This window comes from Pongo pygmaeus, chromosome 14 (assembly GCF_028885625.2).
Source record: "Pongo pygmaeus isolate AG05252 chromosome 14, NHGRI_mPonPyg2-v2.0_pri, whole genome shotgun sequence".
Lineage (NCBI taxonomy): Eukaryota > Metazoa > Chordata > Mammalia > Primates > Hominidae > Pongo > Pongo pygmaeus.
Window position 1 is genome coordinate 81,963,264 of NC_072387.2, and position 13,795 is coordinate 81,977,058.

The following is a 13,795-nucleotide window of genomic DNA, read 5'->3' on the forward strand; positions in this document are numbered from 1 at the left end:
ACATGCACCTATATGTTCATCACAGTGCTATTCACAATGGCAAAAACATGGAATCAACTCAGGTACCCATCAACAGTTGACTGGATAAAGAAAATGTGGTATATTTACACCATGGAATACTATGCAGCCCTAAGAAAGAATGAAATAATGTCCTTTGCAGCTACACAGTTGCCACTGGAGACCATTATCCTAAGAGAACCAATATAGAAACAGAAAACCAAATGCTGCATGTTCTCAGTAATATGTGGGAGCTAAATATCAGGTACTCATGGGCATAAAGATGGCAGCAATAGACACTGGGAACTACTAGAGGAAGGAGAAAGGAAGGGGGGATAGGGCTGGAAAACTACCTATGCTCACTACCTGGGTGACGGGTTCAATCATACCCCCAGCCTCAGCATCATGCAATATACCTTTGTGACAAATCTGCACATGTAACTCCTGATTCTAAAATAAAAGTTGAAAAATAAAGAATACAGGCTAAAAACCAACATGAAGATGATAATGCAGAGACAAGTAATAACAAAACTTAAGAACTCTTCTATGAATGACAAAAATACACTCTTCTTCCTCTCCACCCAAGACAGAACAGAAAGAAAAAGGAATAGATTACATTACAAAATTAGCTTGAAAATAAAGAAAAATATCCTAGCAATTTAATTTTTTTTTTTTTTTTGAGACACAGTCTCGCACTGTTGCCTGGGCTGGAGTGCAACGGCGCAATCTCAGCTCACTGCAACCTCCGCTTCCCAGGTTCAAGCAATTCTCCTGCCTCAGCCTCCTGAGTAGCTGGGATTACAGGCGCCCACCACCACGCCCAGCTAATTTTTGGTATTTCCAGTAGAGACAGGGTTTCGGTATGTTGGCCAGGCTGGTCTCGAACTCCTGACTTCATGAGGAATGTCTTATTTATGAAATTAGTTGACTCATACTCTTTTTTCTTTAAAACGGGTAATATCAGGAAACCTAAATAGAAATAAATAGCCAAATGACTTTTTAAAATTTTAATAGGCTGGCTTCCAAGTACAACTCATAAGTTGGGACTGCAGAATGGGAAAATGTAGAGAGCCTGGGAACCTGGTGGCATTGCTGAGGTGCCATTCTAATCCTAACTTGCCTGTCCCATGACTGCCCTTAGTAAAGAACTTACAGTTGAGCAGTGCAACTCTGGGGCAAAGGTAGAAGAAAAGAATTGGGTAAGTTAAATCTATGCTGTGGGAGAAAACAGAACTCAAAAAGAGGAACATCAAGGTTAGAAAATGTGAGGGATGAATATCTGATAAGATTGAATAAAAGTATAATATCTTGGTAATGTCTAAATTCAGTGAAGTGCTGGGCCAGTCTTCAGTAAGAGAGAAAGCAGAACATTTGACCCAGGCACTATGCTGTGAAGGGCACGGGGTTCTCTCTCAAAGCTACTACTAATACACTGAAGGCCACTGTCATGACGTCATGATGAACTGCACACAAACACATTTCCATCTAATCAGATACACTTTCATTCATTCACTGAGCTTCATTCACTGAGCTTTCTCTTCTAATTCTTTTTATTTTTTTTGAAAACCATATAGATAAATTCAAAATTTTTTTTTTTTTTTTTTTTTTTTTTGAGATGGAGTCTTGCTCTGTCGCCCAGGCTGGAGTGCAGTGGCATGATCTCGGCTCACTGCAACCTCCACCTCCCAGGTTCAAGGGATTCTCCTGCCTCAGCCTCCCAACTAGCTGGGATTATAGGCTCCCACCACCATGCCTGGCTAATTTTTGTATTTTTAGTAGAGATGCGGTTTCACCATGTTGGCCAGGCTGGTCTCGAACTCCTGACCTCAAATGATCCACCTGCCTCGGCCTCCCAAAGTGCTGGGGTTACAGGCGTGAGCCACCGTGCCCGGCCAAATTCAAGATATTTTTAAATGAAAAATCATCTATAAACATTCTGATCTAAACTAAAATAACTATTTTCATATTTTAAATTTCCTTTCCATACTTAATTTGTGTCATTATGACCATTGTGAACATAAAGCTTGCTTTCTACTTTTTTCTACTTATTATACCACAAACATATTTCTATGTTTATAATTGTCACTTTAAATGCTGTCATCTGCAAGGCTTTAAGCTAGAAACTCGGGTTTATTCTGAATACTCAGCTGAACAATTGAAAGCATTTTTTTCTTTTTTTAAAGTTCTGAATCCCAGTAAAGAGATCTGTTGTAGGCATCTGTTGTTTTTACCTGCTCAGCATTCATTTGCCCTTCTGCAGGGACCATAGTACAAGAACCATCTCTTTTTGGAACACCAACCTGCTCCTACCTAAGCCCATTTGGTTGAGGTAGGGTTGACCCCAGCCCAGGAGTTGGGTAGTGACTGGATTGGATGAACTGACTGCATGGGAAGAAAAAGCATGTGACCCTAGTCAGTCCAGTGAGAAACAATCTTTTGGAAGAAAAGTTCTGTATCTGCTGGATTTGAAGCTAGTGGAGGGTGGGCCTGAATTTACTAAGGATTGCCACAGGCAAGTTTTTGTCTGGAATTCCAGTTAACATAGAAGAGTAGGTTTAGACAAGGGATATGGAAAAGGAGAAGAAAAAAAGGCCAAGCTCTATTTGACCTTTTTTGAGTCACTGAATGCAGCTGTGCCTGATTTTTCAAATATTTGAGCTAAAAAATTCCCTTTAAGGTTTAAGCTAATTTGAGTTAGACTTTTATAACTTGGAACCAAAATAGTCTTGAATGATACTATATCTAAGAAACCAGACACGAAAACAATAATGAAGAGGCTATCTAAGCTTAGAGCATTTGATGTAGAGAACATATAACAACTTCCTCTGTTCATGTATTTGTTTCACCTTTCACCAAGGACTATAGTTTGGATATTCGTCCCCTCCAAAACTCATGTTGAAATTTGATCCCCAATGTTGGAGACAGGGCCTAACTGGAGGTGTTTGGGTGATGGGGGCAGATTAGATGAATAGATGTGAATAGATGAATGCCCTCCCTGAAGTGGGAGAGAGTGAGTGAGTTCTCTATTAGCTACCTTGAGAACTGGTTGTTGAAAAGAGACTGGCACCACCTCCTTCTCTCTCTTTCTTCCCTTGTGATCCCTGCACGTGCTGGCTCCCCTTCACCTTCCACCATGAGTGGAGGCAGCCTGAGGCCCTCACCAAAGGCAAATGCTGGTGCCATACTTCTTCTACAGTCTGCAGAACTGTGAGCCAAATAAACTTTTCTTTATAAATTGCCCAGCCTCAGGTATTCCTTTATAGCAACACTAAATGGAATAAGACACCCAGATATAAATTAAATATGATAAATGAGGTCTAAAACTTGAAATTTATCAAATGCAGGGTTGTGTTATGATGAGGTTCATCACGTGACTGAGTGAGCCTGCAGAGCTAGCTGGGTTGTTCCAGGGTTTGGCTGCAGAATCCAAATCCAACCTTTTTCTAGCTGCTGCTTGCTGCTCCCTGATAACCAGAGTTGTCCACTCTGCCTTACATAATGGGGGGACAGGATAAGTGGCAGTGATTTGAGGGTTCTGCTTAGTTGGATACTTTTGTTGATCTGATCCAAGATGAATAGGTTAGAAGAATACTGAGGACTCAGGGACCTGCCTAAGGACTCACTTCCCTGACCCAGACCTCTCCTCCCCTCCCTCACTTTCTCCTTTACTAGAAAAGAATTTTAGTTATGAACAGAACTGGACAGAGAAATATACCCAATTAGCTCTATCTCAGGGTTTTTCTGCTGTTGAATTCGTTATCTCTTATCCTGTTGCAGACATATTAAAAATATATATATGTATGTGGGTACATATATATGTATGTATGCATGTATATGTGTGTCTATGTATATGATTTAATTTAGTCCTAAGTTGATATAAGGCAAGTCCTATTCGTATGGCCATTTTATAGATGAGAAAATTATTGAATATCAATAGAAAAGACCCCTGATGCTCCACTTTGAGCCCCTCATTTTGCACATGAGGACTGGGAGCCATGAGTGGTCACAGCTGGTCCAAAAAGATCCAGCAAGTTGGTAACAAGCTCAGGGATTGAGCTCAGTCCCGGGACTCAGTTCTTCTTTCCTTCCCTTATGCTCACTGTGGTCTTTGTTTTTCTGGCTCATAGCACTTAAGAACAGATATAGAAATTGGGGGAAATTAATATTTGACAACGAAAGATAGAGATAGAATGCCAAACTTCAAAAACAGTGAGGAGGGAATAAGAAATTGGGGGAAAAGGCCATTTTGGAGTTCGGTAAAAACAGGAGAGAGAAGATCCAGACAGAGCCTCCCTTGGAAAGGAGAAGAAACAGAGCTCATGTTCTTACTTTTAACTGCCATATTTATGATCTCCCCTTCCAGGTTCAAAAATAACCTTGATGGAGAAAATAAACATGAAAAAAAAACTCAAAAATGGTTAAGAAATGAAATTTTTACCATTGAAAGAAATGAGAATAAATGTCAAAAGATGTAGTATTTTCCTGATTATTAAATAACTTCTAGCAAAACAGTTGGGAATAGGTAAGTGCAAGCAGTGGACTTATGATTGGGTAGAAACCAGGGATTGTGAGATGAAGGTGATTTCGAAAATCAAAATAACAGAGATAGTGGGTAATTTACTCACCTAATTAAGGCTCAAGTTAAGCTCAAGTCAGTGAAGCTAGTACTTGAATGATGCCTATGGTGAGTGACTGGGGTCAATCTGTGTGCTCTCCTACTCCATCCCATCATATGGAAACACATTAAAAGAAAGAAATGGCCAGTTTCTCATCTTTCTTAATGCATCACACGGATCAGATCCAAGCACAAATCTCTCTTAAAGAGCTTGGATAATCACCACAAGGTGCCGAGTAAAACAGACACGAAGAACCCCAAGGTGGCTTATTTAACTCACTAATTGTTAACCGGTGGGAGGTGGGTGATGGCAGAGAGCAGGAATGGGCCCGCCTTCTGCATGAATGAATTCAGCACATGGAATTCATGTTCATATTTACATTTATAGCTTACAGAATTTCTATGTCATTGACCCCAAGCTGATAAACATAATTACAAAGTTCATTTTAATTTCACAGACTTGGCCAATCTCATCAGTCTCCCCATTAGGTTTTCATATTAAAAGAAAGAGGAGAAAAATGAGAAAGCATATGTTTATAGCCAAGAATAAATATAACAATAATAAAGGAAATAAAAAAGGAAAACGAATCTTGGCACAGTTACTTAAATTTTTCCACCTTTCTCATATGGATGGTTTCCAAGTTCTACCATTTCAAAGAAAACACCTCATCGAAGAACTTGTAATTGCATGTTGTTTCCATTCTTTAAATGGGGGAAATGAAGGCTTTTCACATACACATCATCAGCTGTGCCCCAGGAAACCTTCCATTCTTTCCAAATTAGTTTTTGTGTCATTAAACCAATCAGCATTAGGTGCTTAGGATTATTTTCTGGAATAAACCCTGAATCATTACCTATATCATGTATGTAATAAAATCAAATAATGACATCATTATTAGCACATGAGCACTGACCCTAAGTGACCAGGACCAAAAGAAATCAGGGCAGTCCTAATAAGAATCAGGCAGGATGCCTAATGAAAATCAAACAGCAAGCCTAATAAGAAACAATGTATTTTGCCTCTCTTTCAAATTCACTTTTGATTTGCTTTTCATGAGAATCCCTGTTTGAAGTGGAGCTCCTGCAGGCTAGAATTCTCAGGGCTAACTTTGAGATGAGTAACTCCCAGGTGGTTCTCTGGGCCATTTGATCTAGGACAAGAACCACTCACTCATGCAGCAAGTATTTGTTGGCCATTTACCATAACCATAGGTTTCATCGTGGCTGTTCTTCATCCAACAAACTTTTATTGAGCGCCTAGTACAAGCAGGGGAGTGTGCTAGGCTTAGAAGCAGAAAGAATAAGAGATGTCATAGACGTTACTTACAGCGTATTCATTGTATGCCAGGCACAAATACATATTCATTACTGATTAATAATTTAATATTCCCAGCAGCTCCATGAGGAAGTGTATGCTTTACCCCATTTTACAAGTATAGAAAATAAGGTTCATACAGATTAACAGACTTACCTGAGGTCATACTGCTAGGGAGGGGAGAGGGTGGTGGGAAAAATTCAATCTGTCACCATCTCAAGCAGTACCTTAGATTCAGCTTGAATCATTTGTGATTGCTGATATTCCACCTTTTTTTGACCTACCGACGACAATTATATTCCCTCTCACCCAGAACAACTCAGGATATGGTAAGGAAGATAGAAACATAAACAAAGCACCACAATAAAGGATGGCTTGCAGTCTGATGATCATCCATATCACCATATGCATGCACCCACCCCCTCCACTATCCTGTGGCCTTATCTGCAAGCCCAAATCTCTTCACTTTCTGTCCCCACCTAAAATCCAGCCATGATAAGAGAGCACATAATGTGCTCATCTGTGCCTGTCTTTATCTTATTCTAAGACTTCAACCACCCTTGTCATAAGTCTCATAGGCTAGGTACAGAAAAGGTGCAGGTTTGCCCTGCCCAGGAAGGAGATGTAAATATCCCAGACAGAAAGGACATGGTGTGTGTCAAAGGAGACCAAGGCTAAGCACATGGAGGATACCAAATAGAATTTTTGCAATATTATTTTATACAGAATGTTAAAAGCTTGATCATATGATCAACCTCGAGGATCATGCCATTAAAAGTAATGGCAAAAACCACAATTATTTTTGCACCAACCTAACTAAAAACGCATGAACCCTGAGGGAAAATCAGAAACTTATTTCTCTCTGAGGATGATTCCCTATATATCTTACATAGGTAAAAATTGATAGGATTGGTTGATTAACGTAATTATTGCAGGGACTTCATCTTTTGCTTCCAAGACTATCAGCCCCTTGAAAGCAAGGGCCACACCTTTTAATTCTGAATTTTTCACTCATTAATTGCACATACTGAAAGTTGCTTGGTTGGTTTATTTGAGTCTCTAATAGTATTTGTAACTACTGGAGAGACAAACCAGGTAAGAAATTGTGTCTGTAGCCTTGATGTTTACAATCACAAAAGGGCTGAGTTGCAGGAAACAATGTTTTATCAGTCAACCATTAAAAATATTCCACACGGTATTAGACCTATGCAGAGGCACAACTGACCAACATGAAATACTTCATCTCTTTGGGCAACATATCCCATAAATTATGAAAAGAAAATGGTATTTTATGAGAGCCAGGCAACCTCATTTTCTAGGCAGCACATTTCATTCGTATTACAGTTATTAATAGGTCACTTACAGGATTCATAACTGGTGCCACTGAGTGAAGGTACCCGCACATGAACAATCACCGTGACGAAGAATAGTATATCTCAGTTCTTTCCAGAGCAGTAACTTTATCAAAACTATCACAGATGTCCTTTGAACTCCACTCTGACATTTGCTAATTGGATTTTAGGTTGTGTTCACCAGAGTTCCTATAAGACTTTTTTTAACTTTAAAACTTTCAAAATCTCCTTTTCAACTAATGAATTTTGCCTACCGATATTAGCATTTCCTCCATTGGCTACTGCATGTAAAAGTGCCTGGTGGTGCTTTTGTAACTCTCACATCAGCTAGTCTCTTGCATGAGCAAACATATTCAATATTTTTCAAATTAGAAGTTGAAGAATACACAGGATGAGATGTCACTATAAAGTGAGCTAGGACAGATAATTAAGGATTAAAATCTAAACCATTACCTCTCATGCAAGGTAGAGCAAGAAACATGGATGTCTCATCTCCTTAGAGAAATACAGATACAGTGTATCAGATAAGGTATTCTGTAGTTTTCATTACAAAGTTAATATTTATTTTACAGCATTGAGTTTATCTTACCAACATATCTCATTCAGAAATAGAAGAATTTCTTGATTTACCACATTAAAGTAAATATTGCTGTGAGATACGTGTTAAATTTTTAATAAAAACCACCCTATCTTTGTTGGATCAAAGAAAGCTGCTCCAGCTGAGATACAAACAAAACCAAATAAAAATACATAATTTCAAATACTGAGCATCACCACACATGTTGACCAGCCTGCCCATGACAATTGCAGTTTTATGTGGCTGAGCATTTTAGAGCTTCAACTAAGTTTATTATAAGTCATAATCTCAGAGCTAAAATTTCCAATTACCTGTACCTGTAATGCTGACCCACGGGACAGCATTTCAGAACTGCATGTTCCTCGTGCCTGAACCATGCTCCCAAAAAGCTACAAAAGTGAAATTCAATTAAATTAGATTTACAAACATCATCCTTTGCCTGTGTGGGTATATTTGTAATATAGAAGATTTATTAGCATGGTGTGTTTTCTCTCTACAGGGTAGAGTTAGATGTAACAACTTAGTTTGTTTTCACTGATCCCATATTCCTTAAGTTAGCAATAAAAATTCTATTACCGAAAAGCAAAAATAACTGATATAGTGATCCTGATTCTTCTCCTTGTATCAAGAAGAATGAGAAGTCAGCACACCCAGGAAAGGCAGTTCTCCCCCTCTCCACCTCTTCATGAAGTGGTTCTCCAGCAGCCTGTAGTTAAGTCTCGTGGAATCTCTTTCTCATCCTGAAATATGGATAGGGGGTAGAGCACATGAGAAAATGATCACAGAAAAGAAGATTGCTTCAAATCTTCAGGTTTAGAAGAATAAAGTCAAATCTTAAAAATTATAGCATATAAATCAAATAAGTACATTTGGGACAATATAACACCTTGGCGTGGCCTCTTCTGTACTGCTCCCTGCACTAGAAAAGCACCATGACCTAAAACTACACACTTTTCCTCCAGACTCCCACGCATTTGCACCTCAGCTCTGTCATTTATTAGCTGTGTGACCTTGAGGAAGTTTTATAACCTCTCTGTGCCAGGGTTTTCTCATCTATAAAATGGAGATAATAATCATATCTATCTCCAAGGGTCGATATAATAATTAAATAAGTTAATATTTGGTAAGCTCCTAGAAAGAGTCTGGCACATAATAAATGACACTGTATAAGTTTTATTAAATAAAGTAAAATATTGGTTCTGCCGGCTCTCTTTATTTATATGATCAGAGAAATTCAAATATTGTCTCTTCCTCTAACTCCATGATTTTTTCTCCCCCACTTTGTCCAATTCATTAGCCTTTTAATCACAAGCAGAGATATTTTTTCTCTTAATTAAAAGAAAAGCTAACATTTTGTAAACAATCCATATGTGCTAGGCAATTATCTGTTAATTATCTCATTCAGTCCTCATAAAATCCAGTGAAGTGAATGCTGTTATTATCCCCATTTGACAGATGAAGAAATGAAGGCATTGAAAAATTAGGTAAATTGTGTGTGATAACATACTTATTATGGAGCAGAACCAGGATTTGAACCAGGCAGTGTTGAAATTTGTTTCATTGAAAGAATATATGCCACAGTACAAAAATATTCCCTAATGAATTTATGTTTTAAAGAATTATAAAAAATGTTTTAAAAATACCCCTTCTACACCAGTCAAGCTCACTGTATATCAGCTAACACCCAGACAACCTGCAAATCCATGAGAATGAATGATTGTTGTGTTAAAACCACTGAATTTGAGGATGGCTTCTTTTGCAGTATGCTTATAGCAACAGTTCACAAATACAGGATTTTTTTTTTTTTTTTTTTTTTTTTTTGAGACGGAGTCTCGCACTGTCTCGCACTGTCAGGCTGGAGTGCAGTGGCGTGATCTCGGATCACTGCAACCCCCGCCTCCCAGGTTCAAGCAATTCTCCTTCCTCAGCCTCCTGAGTAGCTGGGATTACAGGCGCACGCCACCACGCCTGGCTAATTTTTTGTATTTTAGTAGAGACGGGGTTTCACCGTGTTGCCCAAGCTGGTCTCAAACTCCTGAGCTCAGGTAATCCACCCTCTTCGACCTCCCAAAGTGCTAGGATTACAGGCATGAAATCCTTTTGTATACTTTTGATAAATGAAACCAAAACCAAATTTGAAAATGTCTTTAAACAATGAAACGAAGAAATATTGAATGCCTACATAATTTCGTCAGCGACAGAGAGAGATTTTAGGTTGACTGAATGCAACATAAAGCTTTTCCTTTAAAAAAAAATCCTTTCCTCTTTAATGTCTAGTTCCACATTTCAGTTAACACGCTTTTGTAATCAACAACAAAGTAAAACTGCATATCTTACATAAGATCCAGAATTCCATGAAGTCAAAGAAAGTGCTTTGATAAAACTTCATAGGCCGGGCGCGGTGGCTCACGCCTGTAATCCCAGCACTTTGGGAGGCCGAGGCGGGCGGATCACGAGGTCAGGAGATCGAGACCATCCTAGCTAACACGGTGAAACCCCGCCTTTACTAAAAATACAAAAAATTAGCTGGGCGCGGTGGCGGGCACCTGTAGTCCCAGCTACTCGGGAGGCTGAGGCAGGAGAATGGCGTGAACCCAGCAGGCGGAGCTTGCAGTGAGCCGAGATCACGCCACTGCACTCCAGCCTGGGCGACAGAGCGAGACTCCGTCTCAAAAAAAAAAAAAAAACTGTTCATACTGTATGCAAAGACAGTAACCAAAACAAAGTTAAGGCAACAATTGGAGAGGAGAAACATCAATAAGTATGATGACACAAGTGTTTCCAAAGAGATGCATTCAAATGTCAAAGGCTTAAGGGATACTCTTGCAAAAACTGATAAAACTCCTGAGTAATTTTACAAAGATGATATTTATGATTGCACTATGCAAATAAACCAAGATAGCAACTCCTCCTCCAGGGGGCAGAGCTGAGCTAGCAAAGCACAAGCTGAATTCTGTCCAAAACAGGGAAAAAATTTGATTCATCTTTTGATATTCAGTTGAAAATAAAATTTAAATTTGGCTAAATGTAAGAACAATTGTGTATATTTTTATAATTCTTAATTTTCTTTTTTAAGATAAAGCCTCACTCAAGCCATTTTTTCCTAATCTGACTTTTGCCAGGATTTTTTTTTTTCAGGCTAGAGTGTGATGGTGTGATCTCAGCTCACTGTAGCCTCAAACTCCTGGCCTCAAGTGATCCTCCCACCTCAGCCTCTCTAGTAGCTAGGATTTTAGGTGCACGCCATGACACTTGGCTAATTTTTTTTTTTTTTTTGGTAGAGATGGGGGTCTTGCTATGTTGCCCAGGCTGGTCTCGAACTCCTGGGCTCAAGCAATCTGCCAACCTCGGCCTTCCAAAGTATTGCCCTTAGAGACGTGAACCACTTGTGCTTGGCTAACCAGCATTTTTAAGTGGATTAACTTTCAGAAGACTTTTTCTCTCCGGTATCAATCATCCTCAGATAATGAGGTAAGGAGAACTTCCTCTCCTGTATTTCTTTGAGAGCTTTCAATAAGTAAGCCCATCTAAGTCATAAAAAGATTATAACAAGAGTAATTCTGCTATCTGGTGGCAAAACAGATAAACAACAAGAGCAACAAGGGATTGGGTACCAAAGAAGACGTCTAAATCTTTATTACATTTCTTTTAAATGACACAGTTTCTGATCTCAGCTAAAAAGAACTTAAATTTTGTCAAAGAATTATTAACACAAGGGATAAAGGAAAGAAACTGAAAGGGTAGAATATTATTAAATACTGTGTGCTATGCACTCTGGAAACCTTGCATTCCATTTAAGAATAAATGTGAATCATTAAGACCTTCCTTCACCAATCAAGAACTCTCCAAACCAATTCAATTGCCACAAAGATAAACTGGTCAATTTTCCATTGTTATATAAATATTTCCTCTGACTTAGAATCATAAAAAATGAATTTAAGAGCAGGAAGAGATCCCAAACATCATCTAGCCTGACATTCTCATTTTACAGATGACAAGACAGAATCCAGAGTTAAGTGACTTGTCTGTAGACCATACGACTTGTCAGAGTCAATGTAGGGTCTAGAATCTACATCTCTCAAGCAAAGGCCAACAGTATTCTTCCCTTTCTCTATGATGAAAAATAGTACTATCGTTACCAAACAGAATTTCAACCAAAGCCAATTTCGCCTCACCTGTTCTCCTCAATGAGCCTATTTCTTCCATTTGAAAAGGGGTGGAACAGATACGTCAATGGTAAGTTTCATATTGTTTTCTATACTTAAACAGAAGAGTGCCTTAAACCCACAAAGCAGGGCTGCAGGGAAAGCAGCCTGTGGATTTCATCCCCCTCTCGCTGCCGTAGCCAGCACTCTGGTGCTGAACACAGCCTACACAATGGTTCTCAAAGTGTGATCCCTGGACCAGCATCATTAACATCACTGAGAATGTGTTAGAAATGCACATTCTTGGGTCCTATCTCTAAATTACTGGATGAGAAACTCTGAGAGTGGGACCCCTAACAATGTGTGTTTTAACAAGCCCTTTGGGTAATTCTGATGCATTAAAACTTGAGAACTACTAGTGTATACAACCAACATAGTGGCTACCTAAATAGAGTTTAATGGTGTTCCACCTGAGAGGTGGTGGCTGTGATACAGAAGTGCCAGCTTTCTTGGCAAGTGTGTTTTGTTATCTAAATTTTGAAGCACTCGCACAAAACTTTCCTGAAGCAGTTGTTTCGATTTGCTAGTGGGAGCCCATTCCTGCCTTTATTCAAGATTTGGGGGATTTTTTTGTTTTGTTTTGCTTTATTCTCCACAGATAATATGTCTTCCTATCAATGCAGAAATAGATGATCAGAAGAGAGGAGAAATGTCCTAGGAGCGCAGAGACCAGTACAAAAGACATCTCTATCGCCTTCTCTTTCTCTCCTTTTTCCACCTCCTCCACCTGTAGTTCCATCTCTGCCCGCTGAGCCACGACCATCTCTTCAACCACAATTGACTCTTTTGTCTCCACTAAATGCTGCTTATGTGGCCCTGTCCCTTCAGCTCCCATGACTGCCACCTCTGCCCCTTTTTACTTCACTTTTTCACTGCCGTAACATACATATTTTGGCTGCCAATTTGACTACACAGTCACTTAGCTTCAGAAGATGAACTAATCTCATTACCTACAAGAGACTTAAGCCTAGTCAGGTGCATCTATTACAGATTAGAAGACACCCAGGTTTGGGAAAGTTAAACAAATTATTTAGTATTATTCAGCTCTTCCAATTAGATATATAAGATTTTTTTTTCTCTTATGTAGATGTTTTACTTGAATCCAGCACTTTAGCCCCTCAGTAGCATGTCAAAGCTTGGTTTTGTCCTTATATAGGTATTCTTCCTAGCTAAGATTCATCGATAAATTTTTCTAAGCCTGCCTTTTATATTTTCAACCAGGATTTGTTAAGAGTAATCAGAAGCCTAAAGTACTTAATCCACCTGAGACCTTTTTTGAGGCCGAGGCGGGCGGATCACCTGAGGCCAGGAGTTTGAGAACAGCCTGACCAACATGGTGAAATCCCGTCTCTACTAAAAACACAAAAATTAGCTGGGCGTGGTGGCAAGCAGCTGTAATCCCAGCTACTCAGGGGACTGAAGCAGGAGAATCGCTTGAACCCAGGACATGGAGGTTGCAGTGAGCTGAGATCGCTCCTCTGTCTGCACTCCAGCCTGGGCAACAGAGTGAGACTCGGTCTCAAAAAAAAAAAAAGAAGGAAGAAAGGAAAAAAGTAAAATAACATGTCAGATACCAGTAAGCACTAGGAGAAAATGAAGGAGGGAAGGAGAATACAGAGTGCTAGGGAAGATTACAGTTTTAAATAGGCTGGTCAAGAAAGGTCATTAAGAGGGGTCATTAAGATATTTTAATATCTTTGGAGGCTCTCATGTGTTTTGCTAAAACGTCAAGCA